General features: G+C 44.1%; 1 protein-coding gene across 4 annotated transcripts in view; it reads left to right on the top strand.

Moving 5' to 3' along the window:
* The first annotated feature begins 1673 nt into the window (after nt 1–1673).
* PHF20 (PHD finger protein 20) overlaps nt 1674–24189 on the top strand; it is a 135539-nt gene continuing 113023 nt past the window's right edge. For 3 of the 4 annotated variants that reach the window (XM_059706032.1, XM_059706034.1, XM_059706035.1), the window contains exon 1: nt 1674–1801. The gene's annotated coding sequence lies outside the window, so the exon portion shown is untranslated. Of the gene's footprint in view, nt 1813–24189 lie in introns of all 4 variants that reach the window. The other variant, XM_059706033.1, reaches the window with a different exon arrangement.

Raw genomic sequence — 24189 nt, forward strand, 5'->3', positions numbered from 1 at the left:
TCCCTGGTTTCCCAGAACCTCTTCCCGAGCACTGCCCTCTGTCCTACTTCAGCTGTGGTAATATCCTCTTCACTCTTCAGTCCTGATATGAAGAATACCTCTCCTATGAATTCAGGTCATAAAGAAGAATCTGCCATTTTTTTCAACATTATTCTCTTTGCTTTCCTCCCCTCCTCAGATACACACAGAGTATCTATTATTTGTCCGGTTCTGACAGTTCAGAAGGTACAATATAGTCCCTAATTTAAATTCAGGAAATAGACAAATACGACCAAGAGAAGAGACAAGTGAAATAATAACAAATTGTGTTGTGCTTTGTTGAAAACTAAAGCGATAAGGTAGAGAGTAATTGCCATGGGAAGGCATGTGGTAGAGAGAAGCACTTCTAGATAATGTAGTCAAACAGGAGCTCACTGAGATGAACTGAGACCTACATGATGGAGTCAGCTTTGCAAAAAGCAACAGCCTATTTAATGGCCCAGCAGCTAGAGAGAGCTTGGAAAGAGCCATAGAAACTGACAGAGGCCCTGTGGTGTGGTTCAGTGGTTGAGCAGTCCACCCATGCACCAGGAGGTCGCTGGTTGAATTCCAGGTGAGGGCACATTCCCCGGGTTGAGGGCTCCATCCCCAGTAGCAGGCGAGCAGGAGGCAGCCCATCCATGTTTCTTGCTCATCATTGTTTCTATCTCTCTCTCCCCCCCCTCTCTCTCAAATCAATAAGAACATATTTTTAAAAAAGAAACTGACAGAAAGTCAGTGTAGTGTGGCTAGAGGATGAACAAGGGTGGAGGATGCAGATGAAGAGATTGGTTGGTTGTTTTAGTCAGGGCAGTGCCATGATTAGATTTACATTTTAAGAAGTGCAATCTGGCTGTTCTGTCCTCTCTCCAATGTACAATAAAGTTGTTATTGCTCTTTTAAATGACAGATGTGCAGCATTTTCCCTTGGGACTTCCCAAGTCCCATTGGGAAAATATCCTGGAACATTCTGGGGTAGTTGCATCTCTGATCTTGGTCTCTGGAGGCAAAATACACCTCTTAGTACCAGCTATGGGAATCCTTTCCTAGGAGTTAATGAGGCAAAGTGAAGGAGGGATTAGTACAAAGGCCCTGAGGTGGGAAGGAACCTGGATTGTTTGAGGACTTGAAAGTGGCAGAGAAGTCTAAGAATGAGTGGCAGGTTAGGTTCAGACTTTGAAGAGCCTGGTAGATAGGCTTCCAGTGAAGACCCTACTGATCTGTATCTGAAGAACAGTGGGAAACAGGCTTCGAGCAGAGGATGCCTGTGATTATATTTGCGTTTTGAAAGCTTCCACTGTCTCTGTGTTAAGATTGCATTAAAAGGTGGAAGAGTAATGGGGCTGAAGGGACCACCATCATCCAGGAGAGATGTGATGGTGTCCTAGACTGGTGTTTGCAGTGGAATGGAGAGAAGTGGAAGGCTTTAAGATGCATTTAGGGGGCAAAATTAACAGCTGATGGATAGTGTCCAGCTCCGGGCTTCGTGTGATTTCAGTAGTTAGTGGTGAGTGGGGACTTCGAGCTTGGGATCAGGGCGCTGGCCGGGTTCCCGCGCGTTAGTGTAGTGGGCGTGGCCCTCCGGACCGTCGTCATGGTGATCATGTTGGGCGGGGCTGAGGGCGGGGCAGCTGGGGGCTGCGTCACTTGGTGGTGGCGATGGTGCGTATGTGTGGGGGGCGGGGTATACGCTGGGCGCGTCCCTAGGATCACGTGGTGCGCAGCACGCAGAGTCCTTCTGGCGGTTGGTCCTGAAGCGGCGCAGCCGGAGCGGGGCTGTGAGGTGAGCTCGCGGTGAGGCACAGCGAGGCGAAGCCGGCTGGTCGAAGCCGGTCCGGGCGGGCCCGCGCCGGCGCGTGCCGTGCGGGCGGGGACGGGGACGGACGCCACCGCTGCTCTGGTCCCCTGCCCGGCCCTGCTCCCCGCCTGGCCCGTCTCGCCCAGCCCGGAGGGAGGCCCGGGGACTGCTGCTGAGAGCGTGGCGGGCGTGCGAGCGGCGCCCAATCCTCAGGGCTGCCCGCGGGAGTGACGGCGGCCTAAGCCAATCAGCGCCGCCCGAGGGGGCTGGGTCGCGGGGTGCGGGCCTGGGGCGCGGAGCGGGCCGTGTTGGTGGTGGTGGTGGTGGTGGTGGTGGGTGGTAAGCGGTAAGCGGTAAGCGGTAAGCGCCAGGGCCAGAGCCTGAGCTTTGTGGCCCGGAGACCTCCACCACCAGCCTTTGCTATTGCCTTTTTTTTGAGAATGCGTTTTTGAAAATTGACTCTTTTATCCTATTCTGGGGAGCACACCCCTTTCTCAAGCCCGACTATGGGAGTGTCCCCTTTCTCTAGTTTTGAAAATGTGGGTGGGTCACCCCTTTCTTAAGCTCCAGTCCAGGGGGTTTTACCTCAATTTCCAAAGCCCCCTCAAACTGAGGATGTACCCCCTTTCCTAGGCTCCTCAAACTGGGAAGACACTTCCTTTTTTCGAGCCTTCAATCTGAGTAAGCACTCCCTTTCAAATTTGGAGCTTCGCCCTGTTAGCGAGTCTCTCAGATCTGGGGTTCAATAACCAGAGTTTTGGGGTACTTACATTTCCACAAATCCAAGCCCCCTTTTCCAGGCTCCTAAGCTGGCAATGTGCTTCCCAGAATTTCTTAAATTTAAGGGCTGCTTCCTTTCCTCAACCCTTCAAATGTGAGGTGCACTTCATTTCTAGATACGACTGAAAATGAGATCCAAGTCCTGAAGTTTAAGGGTACATATAGGCAATTACACAAGAAGGGAATTCGCTGCTCTTCCAGTCACCGTTTTTGGGTTTGCACCCTTTTTCATTAGTTCCCGAGGGAGACTCATTTTCATATCTGGGGGTGTATTTGTTTCTTGTGTTCCCCAAATGTATGGGATACACCCCTTTGGATACACAGTTTTCAGGGTGCAGTCACCTTCCTGATGCTTCTTAAATCTGGGAGGGTACTTCTTTTTTTCTGATTCCTCTCATTCCCAGGTGGTAGTCCATGGTTTCTGAGCTCTTCCGCCATCTAAAACATCCCCTCCCCTCCCCCCAGTTCCCTTCCATTTCTGGAACCTCAATTCCCTGTAGGTGCTCTCCCTGTTCCTTTATATTTTTTTTTAATTTTAAGACTGATATCAGTCTTAGCACTTGTATTTTCTTTTTTTATAAAGATTTTTTAAGTGTATTTTTATTGATTTCAGAGAGGAAGGGAGAGGGAGAGAGAGTTAGAAACATAAATGATGCCCTAGCCCCTTGGTCGGCAAACTCATTAGTCAACAGAGCCAAATATCAACAGTACAACGATTGAAATTTCTTTTGGGAGCCAAATTTTTTAAACTTAAACTATATAGGTAGGTACATTGTTATTAACTTAATTAGGGTACTCCTAAGGCTTAGGAAGAGCCACACTCAAGGGGCCAAAGAGCCTCCTGTGGCTCGAGAGCCGCAGTTTGCCAACCATGGCTGGCCGGTTTGGCTCTGTGGATAGAGCGAGGCCTGTGGACTGAAAGGTCCCAGGTTCGATTCGGGTCAAGGGCACATGCCCTCAAGGGTTGCGGGCTCGATCCCCAGTGTGGGGCGTGCAGGAGGCAGCCGATCAATGATCTCTCTCAGCATTGATTTTTCTATCTCTCTCTCTCCCTCTTCCTTCCTCTCAGAAATCAATAAAAATATATTTAAAAAAAACCATAAACGATGAGAGAGAATCATTGATCGGCTGCCTCCTGCACGCCCCCTACTGGGGATTGAGCCTGCAACCCAAGAATGTGCCCTTGACCAGGATGGAACCGGGACCCTTGAGTCCTAAGGCCCATGCTCTGTTCACTGAACAAGAGCAGCTAGGGCTCTTCCTTTGATGAATGGGTATCTTTAGCACAGCACTTTCTCTGCTTCTGTGACTTTTTTTTTTCCCTGAGCGTACTTCCTATAGTCATACCTGAATTCACTTTGCCCAAAGGGAGGCTCTCCCTTCTAAAGGGGTGTCTGCATGTTTTCTTCCCTGTGTCTACTTTATCTTTCTGCTAACTGGAACTCTTCTCTGTTAGCTTGCCTTCTACCCAGGCTGGATTTAAACTGGGAAGGAATCACCTCTCATTTCTTTGGTTATTCACAGGACTCTTAATCCTCCTGGTGGTTTGCTTCCTATAATATTCTGGTTAGATGAATACTGTTTTCTCCTTTGCTTTATTTTCCTGTATTGGAAAAAAAAAAGCTCTCAAGAGATTCTTCTAGTCTTGCTTTCAGCTCAAAGCTTCCTCCCTACATTGGCTTACTTCTTTCCTTTTATCAAGAAAAGAGATCATTTGGAGGAATGTCTGATTACTCTTTTTGTTATTGTCCCAGGGGTGCAGGTGAGGGATGGATCCTTGTCTCTCCCATCACCTATCTGCCAAGCCTTGCTCCCAACCCTTACCTTAAAATCTACAAATACCTGGGACCTCTTGTCTTTTAAGAGCCTCTCAGTAGATTATTTCTTTTGTATTTCCCTCTGCCTTTCTAGATCTTACTCAGGGCTTCTCAGCCTGAACCCCTTAATCAGATTAATTTCTCCACAGCTGGAATCCCAAGTGCTTATGGGATAATGACACCTCTGACCTTTCTTCCTTTTGAGAAGTACTTGAGTGTGCAGCTGTATGAGGCCTCAGTGGGGGAGAGAGTTTGGGCCTGAGAAACTACATTGGCAGGACAAGGCCAAAGGAAAATACTGCATTTTTAGGACCACATCCTTCTGAATCTCATTTGGAGATTGGAAGTTTGCCAAGCACCTGCTTCTTAGGGATGCTGGGGGATTTAATGATACTCCCAGGAACCTGTAGGAATTATTGGAGCATGTGGAGAAGTGTTTGAACTCAGTGTTGGAACTTGAATTGTATTTTCAGAACAACTAAGCTGTTTTATATCTCATGTTCATGAAAGCCCTAGAGCTAAGTTGTGTTATTTCAGGAAGTGAAATAGATCCATATTTAGATCATTTGGTCATTAGTAACTACCAAATTCATCAAAAAACATGGAAGGTCTGTCTGAGCAGTACCTAATAAAATAAAAGTGAACAGGTACTTTGTCTCTTTATTTGCCTGGTTGGTGCTTTATCTGTGTACTGCTATGAACAGTGCACCCAAGTGTTCTATACCACTGCTTCTCAAACTTGAATGTGCTTATAAGTCACTTGGGGGTGGGGTCTTGCTAAAATGCTGATTCTGATCCAGTAGGTTTAGGGTGGGGCCCGAGTGCCTGCATTTTTAATTCCCAGGTGATGCTAATATTACTGAACTATATTTTGAGTAGTGAGGTTCTGTACACAAAGTCAAAGATTTTTGTGTGAAAATAGGAAGGTGGTGGTTAGCCTTATGCTAACCTTATGCTTATTGGTATTAAGTTCCATTTTCTCTTTATCCAGACACATACCCCTTAAAGTTTTTTTTTTTTTTTTTAATATTTTTATTGATTTAAGAGAGGAAGGGAGAGGGGGAGGGAGATAGAAACATCAATGATGAGAGAGACTCATTGATTGGTTGCCTCCTGCACACCCCCTACTGGGGATGGAGCCCGCAACCCAGGCATGTGCCCTGACTGGGAATCGAACCCAGGACCTCTTGGTCCGTGGGATGACGCTCAATCCACTGAGCCATCACAGCTGGGCACCCCTTAAAGTTTGTACAAGGCATGATCCCCTTCTGAGTACTACTAGTTATACTCAATTACAGTTATTCTAGCATTTAGCTTTAAAATCCATGGCTAAAACTTCTCTAGGACTTTGATTTCTATGTACTTTGTCAAATTTATTTATTTATTTTGTCCACCTTTTCCAAAACCTGGGTGTTTCCCTTCAAGTTCCATGATAGCTCACTTAATGGCTATAGGCCTGTTTCTGCCATTTGTACATGTATTAAAACTTAGTCTCCAATTCTGAGATGTCAAGGTAGTTTCTGGCTTTTTACTGCTATAAACAGTGCTTTCTATAGAAACATATTTAGCCCAATCATTATTATCTCCCAAAGATAAATTCCTATATGTAATTGGTAGGCCAAGTTACGTGCTTATTTTTAAGACTTTTAATGAATATTGCCAAAATGACCCGCACAAAGGATGCATTGATTTATACTTCCACTAACAATGTATGAGAATGCTCTCTTTAAAAACAAGGTACGAAAAGCTCAATTCTTTTCTATTTCCCTTGAAAATTAATTCATATTTGTTAAACTTTAACAATTTTTTAATTGAATATTTTTGGTGACATTGGTTAATAGAATGATATAGGTTTCAGGCATACAATTCTATAATACTAGAGGCCTTGCGCACAAAATTCATACGCAGGTATGGTCTCTAGGCCTGGCCTACAATCAGGGCCATCTTCTCCCGCTGCCTGCAGCCAGCCCCGGCCCTCCCCCCGCCCCCCCCGGCCCCCCCTCCGCGCCTCCCCCCAACCCTGGTTCCCTGTTCGCCATTGAGTGATCGGAGCCTGCCAGCTGGGAGGAGGAACTGAGAGGTTGGCCATTCCTGCCCGCTCGCCGGCCCCGCCCCCACCGTGGGTTGCCCTCTGTGTGTGGGGCAACTGGCGGGGCAGGGGCCTTGGCTTGGCACTGCCCGCATCCCCTGCCATCCACCCCTGATTCCCCATTTGCCATTGGGTGATCGGAGCATGCTGGCTGGGAAAAAGGACAAGAGAGGTGGTCAGTGCGCCTCATAGTGACTAGTCGAGCAGTCATTCTGGTCGTTCTGCTATTAGGGTCAATTTATATATTATCCTTTTATTATATAGGATATCACCTGTATATTGTATTATGTGTTCATGACCCCTAGTCAAGTCTCCTTCCATCAACATTTATTTATATTTTGTCAAATTTAAATGCTTAAATATTTTTTGCTTAAATTCAAACATAATTCTTGACATAGAATCATTATATCATACTTCATAGCTGATATAATCATCCAGCTTGTTTCTCTGATTCCTCACCTGTTATCCTACCATGGTAGGGAGCCTGAGCTATCCCAAGTCAGCAGGGTCACAGGTGTTGGAATGTCCGAGTCTTTGGTTTTCTAGGTTCTGGAAATGGGTCTGGGAAAGGCAGCGCTTGGAACTTGAATGGAAGCTGCTAGCTTATCTCTGTATGGGAACTTCACAAAGGTGAATGCTGGTGGGAAGATGACCTTCGTTGATGGGGATCATTTCTTATGATGGTCTCTCTCCTTTTGAACCCACATTTCTAATCTATTTCTAAGTCTTAGTGGGTTTTTTCTTTCTAAATGTCTTAGGTCATTTCCCTGGCTGTTACCTGTCATGGCCTTTTTCCAGCATAATTCTATTCTGTGCTCTAATCAGGACAAATTTGAATGACTAGACTATTTTGTGTCCTGGTCCTCCCCTTCCCCCATCCCTCACATGAATGTCAGATTCTCTTCAGTCAGGGATTTGATCTGGATTTGGCAATAGTCCCAGCTGCTCCACTCACTGTTGAGACCTCAGGCTAGTCACTTAATGCTACTGGGCCTCATTCTCCCCTTTTGTAAAGTGAGGGGCTGATTTCCTCCAAGGTCTGCCCTGTTCTGAGTCTTCGACAGTACCTTGCTTATTAGAAACCCAGTGTCTGGGAGCTTGTTGTAGCAGATCTGATTTCTTCACGTGCTCTGTTGGGCAGGCTGCCAGTCATTCTCTTGTCCGAGTCACTTCTGCCACTGCCTCTTTCCTAGCCAAGGCAGCCAGCTTGTCCTCACACCCAACTAGAGCATTCTTCTGCCTCCATGTCCTCTGTCAGTTCCATGCTTTATTTTATTCAAAACTGCCTAAACTTCTCAAAGAAATCTTCCTTGAATTCTCTGTTTAATGTTCACTACTATCCTGAATCACTAAGAGGGAGGCTGTATTTTACATAAAACATGTTTATTTGTAAATTCTCTTGTCTGATTTATATTTTAAAAATGTTTTCCTCTCCTCCCTACTCCAGCTTTCTTTTTTTGCTTTGAATTAGCAGTGTAGATAGAATGAAATTCTCCCAGGTGGCTTAATGGTTGGGTGTTGACTCATGAACCAGGAGGTCACAGTCAGGTTGCGGGCTTGATTTCCAGTAGGGGGCGTGCAAGAGCCAGCAGATCAATGATTCTCACCATTAATGTTTCTATCTCTCCCTCTCCCTTCCTCTCTGAAATCAATAAAAACATATTTAAAAAAAGAAAGAAAAATGTAGCCCTAGCCAAATATCTCCATTGGTTAGAGCATTGTCCCAATATGCCAAGGTTTTGGTTCTATCCCCGGTCAGGGCATGTACAAGAATCAACCAATGAATGCATAAATAAGTGGAACAACAAATTGATGTTTCTCTCTGTCTTCCTCTTTCTCCAGAAAATTCAATAAATTAAACAAACAAACAAACCACGTGGCCTATCTAAGTAAACTGTGATTGGATAAAGAGTAATTTTTTAAAAAAAGTAATCCATCTGCTCCCCCCTTCCCCTGCCCCCTAATTACTTCCTAGGGAGATGAAGGGAGGTTTGAGTTCTGATTTCCAAGCTTTCAGTGCTTGGGGCAATGCTCAATCAACTGAGCCACACTGGCCAGGGATACATTTTTCTTGATAAGCATTTTAAAAAACAAAATATGTCTTTAGAGTCTCCTTGGTTTGGTTAGATGATAAACTTGGAAAGAAAAAGGGAGGATGCTGTCCATATTCATTTCTCTCAGCGACTGCCCCTTTCAGATTGTTGACTGACTAACCTTGGGGTAATCTATTAAAAATGGAAACCCAAGCCCTAGCCAGTTTGGCTCAGAACATCGGCCTGCAGACTGAAGCATCCCGGGTTCGATCCCAGTCAAGGGCACATGCCCGGGTTGCAGGCTCAGTCCCCAGTAGGGGGTGTGCAGGAGGCAGCTGATCAATGATTCTCTGTCATTATTGATGTTTTTATCTCTCTCCCTCTCCTTTCCTCTCTGAAATCAATAAATATATATTTTTTAAAAATTGAAACCTTGATTTGTAATGATGCTGTGACAACTTTGCTAGGTCTTGGGCTAGGTATTTAGCTACCTTTCGCTTTTTTTGGACAAATAATGAAAGCAGTGTGCTTGGAGAGATCCCATAAAATTTTAGGAGCCTGGTATGAGTCACCAAGCATAAACAGTGCAGTTGTGTGAAAGGGAGGTGGTGCCTGAATCAGTGGACTTTGGGGAAGGAGGACAGGAGGGGCCTGCGGAAGGATTTAAAACCATGTTTTTGTTTGATGAGAGCTTATCTGATGTCAGGAGCATAATCCTAGGATTTAAAAGGCTGACTCCCAGGCATCTTAGATGACTATGTGGGTTCTCTTTGTCCTAGTAAGAGACCTGATTTTCAAGAGGTCTCTTTCCTGCATGGAAAACGTGTATGGCTAGGTGGATTGACATGCCTTCCTTGCTTTTACAGGTGCACAGGTGTTGGGATTTCTAGGTTTTGGAAGTTTGGCCAGGAAATGTGGACATTTTTATTTTAATTTATTTTAATTTATTAAAATATATTTTTCTTTTTAAAAAATATTTTTATTGATTTCAGAGAGAGGGAGAGAGACATAGAAACATCAATGATGAGAGAGAATCATTGATTGGCTACCTCTTACATGCCCTCCCCACTGGGGATTGAGCCCACAACTTGGGCATCCTAATTCATAGGTTGAGACACTCAATCACTGAGCCACACTAGCCCAGGTGACATTTTACAACAATCCTATATAATAAAGAGGGAATATGCAAAGTGACTGTCACTCCACCACAAAGATGGCTGCACCCACAGCTGAGGCCGAGTTCCCATAACGAGCTTTAAGGAGCAATCAGCAGGGATCTGAGGCTGCAGCTCCCTCCCACCCCCCACCCCCGACCTGTGGAGCTTGACAGGGGACCTCAGGCCACGCCCCCTGCCCTGGTACCAGGCCGGGGGGCCTCAGGCTGCACCCCCCGCTCGGTGGGGCTTGATGGGGGGGCCTTAGTCCATGCCCCCTGCTCTGGCACTGGGCCAGGGGACCTGAGGCCGTGCCCCCCCCACCCTGGCAGAGCTTAACAGGGGACCTCAAGGTGCGCCCCCACCCTGGTGCTGGGATGGGGGACCTCAGGCTGCACGCCCGCCCTGGAGCCAGGCCAGGGGACCTCAGGCCGCGCCCCCCCCCCCCCCCCCCCCAGCACCAGCCAGGGGACCTGAGGCTGTGCCTCCCACCCAGCAGGACTTGATGGGGGACCTCAAGGTGCACCCTCCACCTTGGTGCTGGACCTCAGGCCGTGCCCCCCGCCCCAGCACCAGGCCGTGGGACTTCAGGCTGCGCCCTCCGCCCCGGCGCCAGGCTGGGGGAGCGCAGGCCGCTCCCCCAGCCTGGTGGGGCTTGACAGGGGACTTCAGGCTATGCCTCCCCACCCTGGTGCCAGGCCAGGGGACCTCAGGTTGTGCCCCGCCACCCGATGGGGCTTGACAAGGGTGGGACCGGCCGGTTCTGGATCTAGCCCAATAGGGGGGGCCAGCCAGGTCTGGGTCTCGCGCACGTGGGTGGGTGGGGACTTGACTCTGGGTCCCGTGGTGCACCCCAGACTCTGACAGGAGGAAGATTTTCATATACATTTTACTAATTTTCTTTCATCTCTGACACTTTTATTATAAAGGCCAAAAGCAATATTAAAATATTTCCTCTAATTCCCTTTTATTTTAAAATACATCTTATTGATTTTTTACAGAGAGGAAGGGAGAGGGATAGAGTTAGAAACATCGATGGGAGAGACATCTATCAGCTGCCTCCTGCATACTCCCCAATGGGGTTGTGTCGGCAACCAAGGTACATGCCATTGACCGGAATTGAACCTGGGGCCCTTGAGTCTGTAGGCTGACACTCTATCCACTGAGCCAAACTGGTTAGGGCTAATTCCCTTTTAATGTGCATGAATTTTGTGCACCGGGCCACTAGTAATAATTATAGAAGCATTTTTTGGAGTACTCTATTGGATCTTATTGAGTCTTGACAATTTATTATCTTCATCTGATGAGGAAACAGGGGTTAAGTAACCTGTCCAAGGTCATTTGCTAATTAAGAGTCCAAATTTCTTGGCCTGTAGTCCTGTTTTATTTACATCTTCCTCTCTATGGATGCTTAACCCCTCCCCTCACCCTCACCCTGGTTAGAATAAGTCATTTTAATCACAGTATCAAACAGGCAACATTCTGGAAAACCGAACTGAGGTACAGCTGAGAGAAGGGATGGCCTTGCCCCCTCATCCCTGATTCCATTCCTGACCATGCAAATATCCGTTAATTGTAGAAGCCCAGCTCACTACCTTATCTCTTTCTTGAGGCTTCTGGACGTGGATGGTTTGGGCTGTTTGTCCCATGGAGTGGTGAATGCTGTCCAGTGTGCTTTGATGTGTAGGAAATTGATCATGCTTTGACCTATATGAGAATTACACATCTCCAATTTAGAAAAGCAAGATAGTTGAAGAGGCCACCTTTCATGTCCAGGCTGCATGGTATATGGTGGTAAGAACCAGGATTTGGAGACAGAATGCCTGAGTTTGAGATCCAGCTTCTGTAACTTGTAACTTGGGCGTGTTGTTTAAACCTCTTGGGCCTCTCACTGTGGTGTAGGCATTAGAGACACGTCTAGCATGGCAGGTTACTTAACCTGTCTGGATCTGTTTCCACACTCAAGTATCATCATAACTGTCTTCCATTCATTGATCATCGGAAGTATCAGTAAATACTACCCTTTCCCTACATTTCCTAAAATAGGAATAAGAAAACCTAATTCATAAAGTTATCAAAACTTGGTGAACTGTGAAGAGTTGAGTATATGTTACTATTATTTTTATTTTATTTCTTTCACAAAATGTTTGTAAAATCTCCTCATGGACCTTGTTTGTTAATTTGTATTTTATCCTTAACTACATCATTAGTGTCTGTAAGAGAAAGATACTAAATTTTCCTCCTCATTTTCACACTTAAGAACATAACAGTACCTGTCCGACTGGTGTGGTTCAATGGTTGAACGTCAGCCTATGAACCAGGAAGTCACGGTTTGATTTCTGGTCAGGGCATGTGCCCTGGTCCCCGGGTTGTGGGCTTGATCTTCAGTGTGGGGGAGGGGGCATGCAGGAGGCAGCCAATGAATGATTTTCTCTCATCATTGATGTTTCTATCTCTGTCTCCCTCTCTTCTGAAATCAATGAAAACATTTTTTTAAAAAAAAATGACAGTACAGTATACTCTTTTTTAAAAATATATATTTTTATTAATTTCAGAGAGGAAGGGAAAGGGAGAGAGAGATAGAAACATCAATGATGAGAGAGAATCATTGATCGGCTGCCTCCTGCACGCCCCCTTCTGGGGATCAAGCCTGAAACATGAGCATGTGCCCTTGCTGGGAATTGAACCTGGGACCCTTCAGTCCTGAGTCTGATGCTCTATCCACTGAGCCAAACCGGCTAAGGCAGGACAGTATACTCTTAATATCATTAGTGTTTAGATATCCCAAAGCCCTTATTTTTGTTTTTTCATTTTTTTTAATCCTCACCTGAGGATATGCTTTTATTTATTTTAGAGAAAGAGGAGAGAGGGGGGCGGGGAGGAAGAGAGAGAGAGAGAGAGAGAGAGAGAGATAAAAGCTGAGGTCATCTCTAACAAGCACCTGACTACCATGTAAGGGTACTACTTGTTAGATGCCAGGGGTGCCTATGAGGAGGAGTTCAAGGCTTACGGAGAAATTGACTCAGAAAGAGGCAATTTCAGTATAGAGTACTAATTGTTGTCTCTCAGAGGACAGGCCAGCCAGGCTGTCATGGGAGAATATTGGACTGAGCCCCTGACCCAGTAAGCTCTTCAGGGAAGGGCTAATGGTTGAGCCCAGCACTAAAGGATCAGGCAGAGGAAGCAGTTTGTTTGAGCAAAGCTCTGGAGGTTGGAACTGCAAGGAGCCTGGGAGTGTGGGCTCCAAGAGCAGTAATTAACCATGAGAGCTTATTGTGTGCCAGGCTCTGTGCTAAGTAATTTTTTTCTTTACCACACCTATATGAAGGTACTGGTACTATCCCTCTTTTACAGATGAGGAGGCTGAGACTCAGAGAGGAAATGACTTATGTAAAGTCATCTGGAAAATGGTGGAGCTGGGATCTAAATCTCACTCTAGAGTTCTGGTTCATAACTTCTATGTGCTACGGCCCCTCTGCTAAGCTTCCCTGCTTCCCTCCTTTTAAGCTCCCATTCAGTTTGGTTTGGTCATAAGGATTAACTCACTGACAGCCACACTGAGGAGCTTAAACTTAGTTGTGCAGGGAAACTACTAAACTGCTTTTATTTAAATTGAGATGTAATGACATATATCCTGAATTGTTTAATTAATTAATTAATTAACTAAAAATTTTTTAAAACAGCAATTTTTAAAAAATACATTTTTATTGATTTCAGAGAGGAAAGGAGAGGGAGAGAGAGATAGAAACATCAATGATGAGAGAGAATCATCGATCAGCTGCCTCCTGCACGCCCCCTACTGGGGGTTGAGCCTGAAACCCAGGCATGTGCCCCTGACTGGAATTGAACCTGGGACCCTTCAGTCCTCAGGCCGATGCTCTATCCACTGAACCAAACCAGCTAGGGCAATTTATTTTATTTTTAAATATATACATAGTATTTTAATAAAACATACACAATTAAATTAACTTGAAATTAACCAAAGAAGTAACCTGAGCTGTTTTATGATCAGAGGCATCTTATGATCAGATTTGTGTTTTAGAAGTATCACTGTAGTAACACTGAGGAACATTAGTAACAGTATAGTAGTTGACTAGAGTCAGATTACCTGGGTTTAATTCCTTGCTCCAATACTTGCTAGCTTTGTTATTTGAACAGCTTACTTTCTGAACCTTAGTTTTTTTCATCTATAAAATAGGAATAATGATAATCCTATTACGAACCTGTGAGGTAGACACTAAATGACATATATATGTGTGTGTGTATATATATATATATATACACACACACACATATATATTTATATATATCTATATATACACACATACACACACACATATACATACACACACTGAGTGGCCAGATTATTATGACCACCCCATCAGTACTTCGTTGGGCCACCTTTTGCCTTCAATACTGCGGCGATTCTTGGCTCCACAAGATGTTGAAAGGTGATGCGAGGAATCTGACACCAGGCCTGATGAATAGCACTGTCCAGCTCTGTGAGATTTGATGGTTGTGGAACCAGCTGCCTGATGGCTCTTTTAACTTCCTCCCACAAATGCTCAATTGGATTGAGATCTGGTGATTGTGGGGGCCACCTAAGCAAGATAAAGTCTCCCTCATGTTCTTGAAACCACTCCTGCACAATATGAGCACCGTGGCATGGCGCATTGTCTTGTTGGAAGAAGCCATCTCCATTGGGATACGCCATCAACACGATAGGATGAACCTGATCAACAACGATACTTAGGTATGTTGTGCTATTCAGACATTGTTCCACATGAATTAAAGGGCCCAAATCATGCCAGGAATACATGTCCCAAACCATAACACTGCCCCCACCAGCTTGAAGGGTTGTACTCATGCATGTGGGGTGCATGCTTTCGTGCTGCTTCCGCCAAATTCTCACTCTGCCATCTGCATGATGCAACTGGAAACGTGATTCATCGGACCACATGACTTTTTTCCAATGCTCGACTGTCGAATCCTTGTGTTCCTGTGCGAATTGGAGACGTTTTATCTTGGTAACTGCAGACAGCAAAGGTGTTCGAACAGGCCTTCAGCTTCCATATCCCATATGATGCAGTGTACGGCTAATTTGCCTACAAACGTCAGGTGGTCATAATAATCTGGCCACTCTGTGTGTGTGTGTATATATATATATACACACATATACATGTACATATACATGCATAGATATATAAACATCCCATGTTCAAAGGCTGTTAAATCGCGTTGTTTACCCATATCTTCAGAAAAATATCACTTCTGTCTTGGTAAACAACCTGTTTCCCTGTTTATAATGGTCTGGCCCTCTAGCAACTTCAGTGTGAAATTATAGCTAATTTGCCTACAAACGTCAGGTGGTCATCATAATCTGACCACCCTGTATATGTATTTAGAATAGTGTCTGTCATAAAATCGGCAGTCAGAGGATGTCGGCTTGTGAGACAGTATTGGTTTGTATCTGGGAGGTGCGTCTGAAGGCTTTGAGCTCCATCATGAGCTGTTGCAGTGTCTGGGTTAGTACCAGGTGTGTGTGTGTGAATTGGGCAACCACCCAGAAATGGGAGAGACTTAGAAGTAGGTATTACAAGATGGTGACAGAAAGGGAAGCATAGGAGATGCCCATGTTTTTAGATTGGTATATTGGCCAGTCTTGGAGCCTTAAACTGTGATGGGGAGACAAGGAGAAGGAACTTGTGAGGGTAAGATGATTAGCTCAGTGAGGTTGAGTAATGTGCCAAAGGTCATTCAGCAAATATATTCTGGAGCCAACCCTGAGCACTAGGCCCTTTGCATTGCTTCTGGGAGGATCATTGATTTAACCAATTCATTCTCAGTATTTTAAAAAAATATATATATGTATTTATTGATTTCAGAGAGGAAGGGAGGGGGGAGAGAGAGAAAGAAACATCAATGATGATGGGAGAATCATTGATTGGCTGCCTTCTGCACGCTTCCCACTGGAGATCAAGCCTGCAACTGGGGCATATGCCCTGACTGGGAATTTAACTGTGACCTCCTGGTTCATAGGTTGATGCTCAACCACTGAACCATGCTGGTTGGGTTCATTCTTAGTGTTTCGAAATAGATAAACTCAACCTGTGTTTGCTGTCTGTCTGAATTTTAATTGTGGAAGGAAAAGCTAGGTTCTTGGAGAAAGCATTTCAAGTATCTGGGAAGTGTGGGAATTTTTTGGCCTATTTCTTTTCTCTCTTCCTTCTTCCCTGACTCTCCCCTCTCCTCTGCTTTCTTCCTTCGCCCCTCAAGTAAAAGAAATGAATTCAACTCTTTTAGTGTGATCTGGGAAAGGTCCTGAAGGAATGGAAATGATCTTTGCTTTGGACCCAGTGTTCCTTCTGTATCCTTGAAACTTGAGGATGGTGGTTCAGAGGCTCTTGCACATAATGAATCAATTTGTCACTTCCCTAGGATTAAGTTGTGCAGTTTTTGTTTTTTAGTTCTGTATATTGGATACCATTTGTTAGCATTTCATAATAATATTGACGGTAATCTTTTGTGTCTAATGTCCTTTTTGCTAGTGCTATTTCTATCATATACCATTTTATCACTGATACTATTTAGTGTTTATTGTGCTAAGCACTTGATATCCATTAGCTCACTTATTTAATCACAATAACCCCAGGAGGTAGAGGTTATCAATCCCATTTTCTATATGGGCAAACAGAGGGGAGGCTAAGTGATTTTTCTCTTTTTTACTCAGCCACCAAGGAGTGGAGATAGGATTGGCCAGAATCTGAGTCTAAAACCTGTCTGTGCTGCCATCCCTAAGCACTCCCTGGCCTTCCTCCAAGCCAGAACTTTGGCAGAGTCCCCTTGGAAGCTTCCTCCTATAGATCTATCACTGGACCTGCTGGTATATTGTTTATGCTTTTCTGGAACAGCAGCAAGGGCTTCAGGGGAGTCTCCACCTGGTAGGCTCAGGGCTGTGAGGGTGGGGTAGAGGAGCTGATTCCCACCTGAGGGGCCTTGCCTCTAGGACTTTGCCTCTTCCTCTAGATCAGGGGTGGGGGAATCTTTTTTTCTGCCAAGGCCCATCTAATCTAATAATAGACAAACATGGTAATTGACCATACCTTCGCTACGCCTCCCATTGGCTAATCAGTGTGATATGCAAATTAACCGCCAACAAAGATAGCGGCTAATTTGCATACTGCAGGCAGATCCCGCTGCGACACCCAAGCGTGAGATCCTGGCCTGCCCTGTGCGGGGAGGGGTGGGCGGGGCAGGCAGCAGCGTGATCCGAGCTGCTGCCTGCCCCAGCACGGGATCCAGGCCTGCAGTGTCTTGGGCGGGGTGGGCGGGGCAGGTGGCAGCGAGATCCCCAGCCTCTGCTCGCCCCAGCGTGGGATCTGGGCCTGCCATCTGCGACCGGGGGAGACAGGGCAAACACTGCGGGATTGGGCGTGCCATCTGCCACCCGGGGAGTGGGCCTAAGCCAGCAGGTGGTTATCTCCTGAGGGGTCCCAGATTGTGAGAGGGCACAGGTTGGGCTGAGGGATCTCCCTCCCCTGCCAGTGTACAAATTTTTGTGCATGGGGCTTCTAGTTTGGATATAATGTCATTGTTTATAACATCATTTGCTTAATATAATTCACTTAATATAAATTTATGTTTCTATGAAAAAAACTCCTAGATTTATTGAATTTCGAGTCCCACTTATGGTTACCTTGACAGGGCCAGACCAAATGATTCCCCCACCCCTGCTCTAGATCATCACATGGGTGTCTCCTTGTCATTTAGATCTCTGCACAGACCTCAGCTTCTTTTTATTTTATTTTTTTATTGATTTTTTTACAGAAAGGAAGGGAGAGGGATAGAGAGTTAGAAACATCGAGAGAGAAACATCGATCAGCTGCCTCCTGCACACCCCCTACTGGGGGATGTGCCTGCAACCAAGGTACATGCCCTTGACCGCAATCGAACCCGGGACCCTTCAGTCCGCAGGCCGATGCTCTATCCCAGCGGTTCTCAACCTGTGGGTTGCGACCCCTTTGGGGGTCGAACGACCCTTTCACAGGGGTCACCTAAGACCATTGGAAAACATATATAATTACATATTGTTTTTGTGATTAATCACTATGCTTTAATTATGTTCAATTTGTAACAATGAAATTGGGAGTCACCACAACATGAGGCACTGTATTAAAGGGCTGCAGCATTAGGAAGGTTGAGAACCACTGCTCTATCCACTGAGCCAAACCAGTTAGAACAGACCTCAGCTTCTTAGAGTCCTTGCTAACAGCCTTTCAAAATGGTCCTCCCTCATCACTGGTTCACATCATTTTGTTTTTCCACACAGTACTTACCTTGCCAGTAATTATCTTCTTTGTGTATGTGTTTATCTTGTTTTTGCTTGCCTTCCCCACTAGAAAACAGGGTTGCGGGTGTTTCATCCTTCCTGTCTCTACGCACATAGCAGACACTCAATAACTATTGAATAAAGGAGACCTAAAGATTTAAGTATGTCTTCACTTGAAATGTCCTTCAGTTGAAAGGGAATGGCTTTAAGTTAAAAGACACCCTCATGCTCTGGCTGGTGTGGCTCAGTTGGTTGGGCATCATCCTGTGCACTGAAAGGTTTCTGGTTCAATTCCGCATCAGGGCACATGCCTGGGTTTCAGTTTCAATCCTCACTAGGGAGTGTGCAGGAGGCAGCCAATTGATGTTTCTCTCTGTCTGTCTCCGTCTTTCTCTCCCTCTCCCTTACTTTTTCTCTAAAAATTAATAAAAATCTGCCCTAGCTGGTTTGGCTCAGTGTATAGAGCATCGGCCTGAGGACTGAAGGGTCCCAGGTTCCATTCTGGCCAAGGGCACATGCCCAGGTTGCGGGCTTGATCCCCAGTAGGGGGTGTGCAGGAGGCAGTTGATCAATGATTCTCTCTCATCATTGATGTTTCTGTCTCTCCTCCCTTCCTCTCTGAAATCAATAAAAATATTTTTAAAAATTTAATAAAAATCTAAAAAAAAAAAAAAAAAAGACACCATTATCCTTGGCTCTGGCTGGGTAGAGCATCGTCCCAAATGCCAACGTTTCAGGTTTGATCCCCGGTTAGGACACATACAAGAGTCAACCAATGAATGTATAAATAAGTGGAACAACAAATCCATTTCTCTCTCTTCCTCTCTCTCCCTCCCTTTCTTCTTTTCTCTCTCAAAAAAAAATGAGTAAATGAAAGACACCATCACCTTTTAAAATTTTTGTTAATCCTCACCTGAGGATATTTTTCTATTGATATTTAGAGAATGGGAGGGGAGTGGGGGTGGGAAGAGAGAGGAGAGACAGAGAGAGGGAAAGAGAAAGAGAGATAGAGAGAAAAACATCGATTGGTTGCCTTTCTCATGCGCCGCAACCAGGGTCCAGGATAGAATCTGCAACTCTGCAACTCAGGTATATGCCTTGACTGGGAATCGAACCTGAAACCCTTCCATGCTCTGGCTGACACTCTAACTACTGAGTGACAACGGACAGGGCACCATTACCCTTTAATGGAAATTGAATGCAAGCCTAGTGGTAAGCAATATTAGGTTATCTCAAAGCCTGATCTTTAGTTTCTGGTGATTAATAGTCTTTCCTCGAGTGTCTCAGAGTTTATTTCCTCTAACCCTGTCTTGTAGCTGACTAGTTGAAATGTCTTGTTCCATACTCATCTATCACTTTAATTCTTTATTACTTTGAGCCTTCAGTCCCTTCTCTCAGAGCATGTTGGGGTTGCTGAGGGCCGGACTTCCAGTTATCATGGCTACAGTACTCTTTCACTTCTCCCAAAATAAAACCTAGAGTCCTTATCAGTACATCATTAACTGTAAATGAATTCTGATGCCAAATAGGGGCTTTGCAGATCTTTTCTAAACTACTCCCTGTAATAGAGGCCATTAATCCTCATTTGATAAGTTAGGAAGGATAACTCAAAGGTGTACCTCATAAACATGTGGTAGTGGTTAAGAATCTGGAGCTGCAAGGCCTAAATTCAACTCCTGACTCAGTCACTCTCTATATGGGCATCCCTAATTTTTTTCTGTTCCTTTGTTTACTCATCTTTACAGTGAGGTTTAATAATAGTCCTTACTTCTGTGGTTATAAGGATTACTTGACTTAATATATGAAGAGTTGGCTATTATTAGCATTACTAGAGGCTCAGTGCATGAAATTCCTGCATGGTTAGGGTCCTTAGCTGGCTGCCGGCTGCGGCCTTCTTTCGTTCTGCGCTGCCCCCTGGTGGTCAGTACAAATTATAGTGAGCTATTGAATTCCTGGTCAAACTCCCGAGGGGAAACTTTGCATATTAGGATTTTATTTATATTTATTTATTTATATATATATATATATATATAAATAAATAAACCGGCCAGGGCCACATTTAGTTTTTAATACATCATTTGGCTGTTGTAAAGATCCAGTAAGATAGTATAAGAATGAAAGGTTTTTTGCATGTTTAAGTAATGCTTTTTAAAAATATAAAGGAATATGGAGAAGTAATCCAAAACTAAAATCTTACAAACTAGATAATCCCTGGAGGTACATTTAAAAAAAATCAGTATTATATTTGTTTCAGGTGTACAGCATAGTGGTTAGACAATCATATACTTTACAAAGCGCTCCCCCTGTTGTTTCCAGTACCCTACTGGCACCATACACAGTTATTACAATGTTATTGACTATTTCCTATGCTGTGCTGGAAGTATGTTCTTAAAGTTAGACAATTATAACAATACAGAAAGGTAAAAATGAAAAGACAAATTTTCATTCTCTCTATTTTTCACTTAAAGGAACTACTGAGACAGTTTCTTAGTTTCTCCCAGATAATTTTATTATCTGCTATAATAGATGTTTATATTTATGCCTGTTTACTTACATTAAAGGGATAATACCATACACATGCCTCTACACTATGCCTTTATTTTTTAAAATATATTTTATTGATTTTTTTACAGAGAGGAAGGGAGAAGGATAGTTAGAAGCACCCATGAGAGAGAAACATCCATCAGCTGCCTCCTGCATATCCCCTACTGGGGATGTGCCCGCAACCAAGGTACATGCCCTTGACCGAAATCGAACCTGGGACTCTTCAGTCCACAGCCGACGCTCTAGCCACTGAGCCAAACTGGTCAGGGCAACACTATGCCTTTTTTACTTGACAATATATCTTGCAGATGGCTTCTTATATCAGCATGTACAGATTGTCATTATTCTTTTTTAAAGAAATATGTCTTTATTGACTTTAGAGAGTGGAAGGGAGAGGGGTAGAGAGAGAGAAACATCGATGAGAGAAAACATTGATCACTGCCTCCTGCACGCCCCCTACTGGGGATTGAGCCTGCAACCCCAGGCATGAGCCCTGACGGGGAATCAACCAGTGACCTCTTGAGCCACACCAGCCAGGCTGCCATTCTTTTTTAAAGAAATAATTACTTTTCATTTTACCTGGCTATATGGCCTGACCAGGAATTGAACCCGTGACCTTTTGGTGTAAGGGATAGCAGAGCTCCAACCAACAGCAACACTGGCCAAGACTGCCATTCTCCACCCCCTCCCACCATTATTCTTTTTGATAGCTGTGCAACATTATATTGTATTGATGAACCATAATTCATTTAACTAGGCCTCTTGATGGACATTTTAGCTGCAGAAATTGCAAAGCTATTTTGATCATCCTTATAGGTAATTTGGCAGAGTCTGGGAGGGGTGTATCTTTAGGAAAAGTTATTGGCAGTGGGACTGCTGGTTTGCAGGTATGTGCATTTTTGTAGATAGTTCTAAGTTGCCTTTAGAAAAGCTTTTCCAATTTATGCTTCTACCAACAGTATATATGCAACCTCTTTTCTCCTCATCCCTGTAAATACTGGGCATCCTCCCTATCTGAGTTTTGCCTATCTGAGAAGTGAAAAATTGTTATTTTGATTTGCATTTTCTTTTTTATTTTATTTATTTATTTATTTTTTAAAAAATATATTTTATTGATTTTTTACAGAGAGGAAGGGAGAGAGATAGAGAGTTAGAAACATCAATGAGAGAGAAACATCGATCAGCTGCCTCCTGCACATCTCCTACTGGGGATATGCCCGCAACCCAGGTACATGCCCCTGACCGGAATCGAACCTGGGACCTTTCAGTCCGCAGGCCGACGCTCTATCCACTGAGCCAAACCGGTTTTGGCTGCTTTTTCTTTTTTAAATTGAGATACTTTATTACTATTTTTAATCCTCACCTGAGGATATTTTTTCCATTGATTTTTAGAGAGAGTGGACGAGAAAGGGAAAGAGAGAATTATCGATGTGAGAGAAACACATTGATTGGTTGCCTCCTGCATGAGCCCTGACCAGGGCCTGGGCCAGGGAGGAGCCTGTAACTGAGGTACGTGCCCTAGACTGGAATCAAACCCTGGACCTGTCGGTCTGCAGGCCAACGCTCTGTCCACTGAGCCAAACTAGCTAGGACTGATTTGCATTTTCTTAATTTCAGGTGAGGTTATGTAGCTATACCATCACATGCTTATTAGACCTTTATATTATTCCCTTCCTCCTCCCCCCTGTAATCTGCCAGTTCTTACACTTTGACTTTTTTGTTCATGGTTTGTATGCACTCTTTGTTAATAAAGGAAGTTAGCTCTTTGTCATATGTGTTGCAGTTATTTTTTCCTAGTTTGTCATTTGTGAAAATGCCCTTTAAACTGTATTACACAGTGTAAATTTAAAGTTTTCATTATTATCATTGATATAGGTGCATTGACTGTGAATATTGTATTTAAGGAAATAAACTAGGCTCTCTGTCTCCTGTATGGGAGCAGTGGGGCTCCCATTGTTGGGAAATTTGAATGTAAAGGAGTAATTTGAAGTCCTGCCAAGATCTTTAAAATGGAATCTTATATAAATACAGATTGCATCAGATTTTTCTCTCTCAGTTTTCCTCGTTGTCCTATTGAACATATTCCTTTTCCTCTTTTTCTGGAAGCTGGAGATTTTTGGAAGAAAAGCTAAAAAGAATGGATAAATTAACACATTGTGTACCGCATAGAAATCTCTAAGACATATGCCAGGGACCGCACGTTTTTGGGCAAACTGCACGTTATTTAAATCATCATAATGCACTTTAGGTGTTGTTTTTCAATAATTATAACACTTTTATTTACAAAAACAAAGTTCCTAATACTTTTTTAACGTATGGTACTGCGTAAAACATTTTCCTCTATGAAGAGGGACCAAACAAAATTTACATAAGTATCTAGATTCTCTCCTTTTTCCATGGGCGTGAAAAACGAGAACACTCGTGAGCGGTCCTTAACAGATGGCGTGCGAAACATGAGAAAACTCCTGAGCGGTACGAAATGTGTTAAAAGCTATGGAATCTTAGCCCTGTTGTATCTGGAAAAAAATTTATGTTTAAAAATGAATGTAACCCTAACCGTTATGGCTCAGTGGATAGAGTGTCAGCCTGCAGACTGAAAGGTCCCAGGTTCAATTCCGGCCAAGGGCATGTACCTTGGTTGTGGGCACATCCCCAGTAGGAGGTGTGCAAGAGGCAGCTGATCGATGTTTCTCTCTCATTGATGTTTCTAACTCTCTATTCCTCTCTCTTCCTCTCTGTAAAAAATCAATAACATATATATTAAAAACAACAACAACAACAAAAAACTGAATGTGAGCCCTGTCTGGGTGGCTCAGTTGGTTGGATCATCATCTGGTACATCAAAAAGGTTGTGGATTCAATTCCATGTCAGGGCACACCACCCAGGTTGCAAGTTCAGTCCCTGGTTAGGGCGTATAAGGGAGACAGCCAATTGATGTTTCTCACATGGATGTTTCTCTTTTCCTTTTTCTCTCTCTCAAAATCATTAAAACCCTGGCCAGTGTGGTTCAGTTGGTTGTGTATAATCATGTGCACCAAAAGGTTTCTCTTTAGATTTCCAGTCAGGGCACATGCCCAGGTTGTGGGCTCTATCTCCAGAAGGGGGTTGCAGGAGGCAGCCAAACAGATGTTACACTCTCACATCTATGTTTCTCTCTCCCTTCCTCACTTTCTAAAAATCAATACAAAATATTTTGAAAAATCAATAAAAAATATCCTTGGGTGAGGATTAAAAAAATACACCTAAATGTGAGAAGCATCTTATGTAATTAAAAAAAAAAATTTCTGCTTCTGTCTTGAACTCTTTTTCATTAGCAGGTGTTGTTAGATTAAATTGAGACTTTCAAATGATTTCCAGGGTATCTCTCCCCTTGCCCTTTGTTAGAGCTTGTTCATCTCTTCTCAGTATTTGTGTTTGTCTTCCTGGCTGGACTGAAGCGAGGACTGAGTTAGATTTCTTATTTCTAATTTCCAGCACAGTGCCTTAATGACAGTACTAATGGTTTGTTGGACGAATGAATGTGAAATGTAAAAACAAATTCTGCCACTCCCAGAGGAGTGGAGGGAAGATTGGGGATTGGAAGTGAAAGGCAGATTAGTCCTTAGTCTTGTTCTGTATAATACCAG

The sequence above is a fragment of the Myotis daubentonii genome, chromosome 8 (genome assembly GCF_963259705.1).
Source record: "Myotis daubentonii chromosome 8, mMyoDau2.1, whole genome shotgun sequence".
Classification (NCBI taxonomy): domain Eukaryota; kingdom Metazoa; phylum Chordata; class Mammalia; order Chiroptera; family Vespertilionidae; genus Myotis; species Myotis daubentonii.